This window comes from Octopus bimaculoides, chromosome 11 (assembly GCF_001194135.2).
Source record: "Octopus bimaculoides isolate UCB-OBI-ISO-001 chromosome 11, ASM119413v2, whole genome shotgun sequence".
Lineage (NCBI taxonomy): Eukaryota > Metazoa > Mollusca > Cephalopoda > Octopoda > Octopodidae > Octopus > Octopus bimaculoides.
The window spans coordinates 74,211,094-74,217,531 of NC_068991.1; the positions used below are offsets into that span (position 1 = coordinate 74,211,094).

General features: G+C 39.3%; 1 protein-coding gene and 1 long non-coding RNA gene across 3 annotated transcripts in view; one reads left to right on the forward strand and one right to left on the reverse strand.

Annotated features, from left to right (window-relative positions):
* Positions 1 to 1,909, forward strand: part of LOC128249105 (uncharacterized) — a 13,210-nt gene extending 11,301 nt beyond the window's left edge. For both annotated transcript variants that reach the window (XR_008265232.1, XR_008265231.1), the window contains exon 3: positions 1,224 to 1,909. This is a non-coding gene — a long non-coding RNA (uncharacterized LOC128249105). The remainder of the gene's footprint in view (positions 1 to 1,223) is intronic.
* The window catches only part of LOC106873683 (plastin-1), a 75,469-nt gene that overhangs the window by 54,020 nt on the left and 15,011 nt on the right, over positions 1 to 6,438 (reverse strand). The window lies entirely within an intron of this gene.

Below are 6,438 nucleotides of genomic sequence, written 5' to 3' on the forward strand. Positions count from 1 at the left end.
TGTGTGTGTGTGTGTGTGTGTGTGTGTGTGTGTATATATATATATATACCAAATCCACTCACAAAGCTTTGGTCAGCCCAAGGCTGTAGTAGAAGAGACTTGCCCATGGTGCCACACAGTGGGACTGAACCCAGAACCATGCAGTTGGGAAGCAAGCTTCTTACCACACAGCCATGCCTGTGCATAATGATCATTTCTACTAGACACTAAATCAAATATCTGCAGGGGGAATGGGAAGTCAATTAACTAGACCTAAGTATTTTGCTGGTATCAGCTGTATTTATCCTGGAAGTATGAAACACTCCACCTTATTGTTTCCAAGCAAACTTTTTAATTCCTTTCATATTTCATAAAACTACCCCTAGCTCTATGATACAACCTGCTGCTTTAACCCTTTTGTTACCGTATTTCTGTTGAGATGCTCTGTGTTTCTTTCAATTAATTTTAAATATAACAAAGAATTTAGTAAAATAACTTAGTTATCATTAAGCTAGTGTTCGGAACATAAATTGTGACTAAGGTTTGGTGGAAGATTTTAATTCAGAACTTTTGAAAACAAGACATTTGTACTACAGAACCAGAGGCAGTTTCACCTGGGTTGGTATCGAAAGGGTTAAATTTATCTAAAAACTTCCAATCAAAATTTCATGTCAATTCATGTCCAAAACACCAGCTTGACCCTTTAGCAGTCAGATTGTTCTGTCAAATGTAATGTTTATTTATTCACACTGCTTTGAATTAATCATGCATTATTTTGTAGCCTTGAGAAGTCAATGATGCAATTGTTTAATTTTCAAGTGACATTGTAGGGTAGGTGTGAGATGTTGGATCTGGGTGGTTTGAACATAAAGCAAAATATTTGGGCTGCATATGGCCAGTTTAAATGCTAAAGGGTTAATAACGGCAGAAATATTTTATTAAATTCACTATTTCCAAAATTAATTGAAATAAAGGTTATGTAACTTAAAAGAAATATAACAAATGGCTTAAGCAAGCAGACATGGCTGCATTCATGGCTTGCATAACACAAAATTCTCACTGAAGGTGCGTATTTCACCATCATTTGATTTTGCTCAAAGTGTCCTAGTTTTCTGCCCTTAGAATAATTTTCTAAATTCTTGAGTGAAGAATGCTCCCATGTACAAAAGTAAAATGATAAATAAATAAATGATTAACATACCTGACAATTGCAATTAACCTGTCGCTTTCTATTTTTACTGTAGGACTATGTGAAGTTACCGGTCAGATGAATCAAAAATAACTATAATTAGAAAGAAGATTCACACACACAGGCATGCACACACAGGCATGTGGACACACATACACACTCGCATGCAAACACACACACACACACGTAAATACCGGTGTACTGGTGAATTGTGGTAATACTGGGTCAGGGCTGGTTTAGAAGCATGGAAAAATTGCAAAAGGAGTCAATTTATTGGGGATGGTGGTGGTTGGAAGGGGAGAGTATTTTCATGCCAGTGGGATCTCTTACAAATATGGGGTGGGGGTGGGGGGACTTCCAAATTTCTTTCCTTAAAAAAAAAAAAAAAAAAGATGTGCTAAATTAGTCTTTTAAGATAAATGTTATTTCTCTTTAATAATAAGCTTATCTAATATATATTATATCTAAGAGAAGGTATGGTTCTGTGGTTAAGAAGTTAGTTTCCCAACCATGTAGTTTTGAGTTCAGTCCCACTGTGCAGTACTTCAATGCATCTTTAAACTGACACCAAAACTATATTCACATACAGTAGAAAGAACCTCACAGTATGAGTGATTTGCTGTGCAAGCCAAGCCTCGTGCGAATTTTTGTCTTGAAGTACAGACGAAAATCCGCGGTACGAGCTCACAAATCGCCCCATCTTTAAAGTAATTCAGTTAATAAAACCAATTTTCATATTTATTCTGCGTTCTCTTTTTTATAATTGTCATTCTACTTGTAACCTCAACTTTTGTTTTAAAACCCATAAATTATTTTTGAGTGTTTTTTGGGGGGAGGGGCTGGAACAAATTAATTATATTTTAGTTAATTTCAACAGTGAAAACTGTTTTGTAAAACTAGTAAATCACAAAACGAGCTCAATTATAGAATGAATTGAACTCGTATTGCAAGATATCCCTGTCCTTCACATCTCCCCTACTGTATGTTACCAATAACCCTATTGTTATTCCTTTACTTGTTTCAGTCATTGGACTACGACCATGCTGGGGCACCACCTTTAGTCGAGCAAATCGACCCCAGGACTTATTCTTTGTAAGCCTAGTACTTATTCTATCGGTCCCTTTTTGCCGAACCACTAAGTTACGGGGACATAAACACACCAGCATCGGTTGTCAAGCAATGTTGGGGGGACAAACACAGAAACACAAACACACATACATATATACGACAGGCTTCTTTCAGTTTCTGTCTACCAAACCCACTCACAAGGCTTTGGTTGGCCCAAGGCTATAGCAGAAGATTCTTGCCCAAGGTGTCATGCAGTGGGACTGAACCCAGGATCATGTGGTTGGGAAGCAAGCTTCTTATCACACAGCCACTCCTGCAGTCATACATCTGAGTCATTAGAACTTATCAGATCCTGTTGAACCAACCAACCTCTACCCACAGGAGAAAGTGGATTTTATATAATGACAATGAGGTCTGTCTGTATTTATGTATGTACTAGATTTAATGCAACATCCAGTTTAACTACCACAATACCCACCTAAACCTTAGATTCAGAAGGGGTTCTCTGAGTATAATTACCTTCTTTCTAATCTAAAAAGGGTCATGGGGCTCTAGCCATCCTTCTCTCCCTAACCCATGGAAACACACAGACAACTTCCTGTTGTAATATCTGAAGCCTTTCAAATATGGTAAGGGATATTGAATACAATTTTGGCAACAAAGGTTTTCCTTTGGATTAATTCCAACATATTGAAGCAGCATTTCTGACATTCTCAAGTGTGAATAATTGCTTCTGGTTTTTGGATATCTGTTCTGGAACCCATATTGATTCGATCTTTATTCCCCACTAAACCAAGCATCTTTATCGTCTCTAACAGATCTTCAACAAAGGCAAAAAGAAAAAGTAAAGCAATATAAGAAGAATGGTCAAAAGTAGAATTCCATTTAATGGGTTCTATCTTAGATGTCCAATTAGCTATCAACTTGCAAAAGTGACGTTTTTGTTGAGCCAATGAGAGAGCCTCCATGTAGTTGGTCTACCTGCTAGAAATAGCAAAACATACCCTGATATCTTGAAAGAAAGAAAAGAAAACACTGCCTAATTCAATAATACGTTTTAATACAAAACAATATGTGTGTGTCATCATCATCATCATTTAACGTCCACTTTCCATGCTAGCATGGGTTGGATGATTTGACTGGGGACTGGCAAACCAGACTCCAATCTGATCTGGCAGAGTTTCTATAGCTGGATACCCTTCCTAATGCCAACCACTCAGAGTGTAGTGAGTGCTTTTTACGTGCCACCATATATGAGGCAATGTGGCCGATGCCAGTGTCACTTAACTAGCACCTGTGCTGGTGGCACGTCAAAAGCACCTTTTGAGCGCTGGGCCTCACAGATGCCACGATAAATGACCGAGACCTTTGGTAATGTGCTGTGCTTGAGAAGAAGACCCATCAAGCCGAGCAAAATCAGTCATAGCAGATACTGGTGCCATGCAAATGGCACCTGTGCCAGTGGAATGTAAAAGCACCCATTACACACTCAGAGTGGTTGGCATTAGGAAGAGCATCCAGCTGTAGAAACCTTGCCAGATCAGATTGGGGCCTGGCGCAGCCTACTGGCTTGTCAGTCTCCAGTCAAACTGTCCAACCCATGCCAGCATGGACAACGGACACTATATGATGATGATGGTGGGAAGTTGGCAGAATTGTTAGTATGCCTGGCAAAATGCCTGAAGGCATTATGTCTGTCTTTATGTTTGGGGTTCAAATCCTGCTGAGACTGCCTTTCATCTTTTCAGGGTTGATAAAATAAGTACCAGTTGCATACTGAGGTCAGTGTAATCTACTTACCCTCCTCTTCCCTCAAAATTGCTGGTCTGGTGCCAAAATCTTAAACTAATATACATATGATTTTTACAAGGAAAATGTTGACAGTAACTTCAAAGTTGTGGTTCGCTCACAGTCATGTGATTGTCTGATGAAGACAAGCAAGGCAGAACATACAACACTGACCCACCACCAACCGTGAAAAGTAAGAAATATGCATTCTGCTTTAAAATATTTGGTAATCCTTCAGTTTAATGTTAAAAATTGTTTTTATGCATAATTTGACATAAAAGCAAACATATATGAGTGTATGTGTGCATATTAAAGACAGGATGATCATGGCTGGAATGCCTCTAGTCATTAGCCAACTCAATTGGAAACTGATTAGCAGTTAAACAACAAAATGCGAATGACTTAAGAGAAAGAGAAAGTAAAGAGAAAAGAGAGGAAAAAGAAAAGGAAGAGAAAAATGAAAGAAAAAATGAATGAAAGAAAAATGAAAGAATGAAAAAACGAGAAGAAAGGAAAGAATGAAAGAAAGAGAAAATAATGCAGAGAACTTCATACATTGTGAGGAGAGAATTTATTGATTATTTCCTTATATTTCGGGTGATTCACTCATTTGCAGAGGAAAGCAGTCATAGAATTATTATTTTCTACTCTAAGCACAAGGCCCAAAATTTTGGTGGAGGGGGCCAGTTGATTAGATCGACCCAAGTACACAACTGGTAATTAATTTATCAATCCTGAAAGGAAGTAAGGCAAAGTGGACCTCAACAGAATTTGAACTCAGAACGTACCAACAGACGAAATACCGCTAAGCATTTCGCCCGGTGTGCTAATGCTTCTGCTAGCTCACTCCCTTAGTCATAGAATTATTGGAGATTAGTGGTGGGCCATGGTGCAAACTATGGCGGAAGTATTGGCAGAGTGTAAAACAAAAGACCATCACAGCAAATATTGGACTCCATTTTGTAGACAGATGTCTATAATATAAATTTAGTGTTACACCACTAGCAATATTTATCAAAAAGATTTTTCAAATGAAGGGAGGGTAAAATAACTTTAGTATATATATATTTATATATATATCGAGGCAGATACTGGTGTCACGCAAATGGTACCCATGCCAGTGGCATGTAAAAGCACCAATTACACACTTGAAGTGTTTAGCATTAGGAAGGGCATCTAGCTGCAGAAATCATGCCAAATCAGACAGGAGCCTCGTGCAGCCCTTTGGCATACCAGCCCTGGTCAAACCATTGAACCCATGCCAGCATGGACAATGAACGTTAAATGATGATGACAGGGCATGTGGGTGTGTATGTATGTATATATATCCACATACCCTGTAACTATTATTGCTATCTGCTTGCCCCCACTGACCTGGGTGTTCCACCCACACACAACAAGCAAACTTTACCCTCAACCTACCCCAACAAAACAATCTACACCACATCTCTCCTCTTTCTCGCCTTTCCTCCTCCATTCATTATGCCTACCTCTCACTCCCCAATCCTGCCCTCACACCCATTCCTCTGTATCATTGCTACCCGGTAGCCCCCTCCAACTCTCTATATATCCAGGTCCTTCACCAATTACTCGTACTCTTTCATCACACTCCCTTCACAATATCCTGCCACTTCTATTATTGCATTTGAACCTCAAGGGTATACTCTGTCACTTGCCACTATCTATACCTGTCTCTTCTTTTACTCAACCATCCCATTTTTATTCTGATCCTTATTCCGTGTGAGTATGCCCACCATTTTGCCACCATCTCTACCCTGATGTCTCCCACTCTCTCTCCTTCTCCTGCACTCCCCCTCAGGCTGAGCAACCATGTATTTCCTTTGCGGTAGAATACCTGTTTCTATCTTCATTCCTGATCTCTCTTTGACCAGGTAACCTTGAACTTCCTCTACAACAAGACACCTGTATCTGTCTCACTATAACCTTCTCATCATCACCTCCTCCAATGCCTCTTCCCCTCTTAAAAAACTTTTTGTTTTTATATCTTGCAAGTACTTGGTGACCCTGTCAGTTCAGGTGCCACTGAAAAGCCCACAATCCACACTGTAAAGTGGTTGGTGTTCGGAAGGGCATCCAGCTGTAAAAACCTTGCCTGTGCCATGTAAAAAGCACCAAGTCCACTCTGCTGAGTGGTTGGTGTCAGGAAGAGCATCCAGCTGTAAAAATCTTGCCAAAACAGTCACAGAAGTCTGGTGCAGATTTCGGCTTGGCCGGCTTTTGTGGAACCATCCCATTCATGCTAGCATGGAAGACGGACATTAAACGATGATGATGATGATGTATATTAGTAAATTAGAAGAGATAATACATCAAGGGAAGATGAAAGAAGCTAAATCTGTTTACAATGAGCCATAGATGAAACAGAAAGGGTTTTTTTGTTTTGTTTTGTTTTT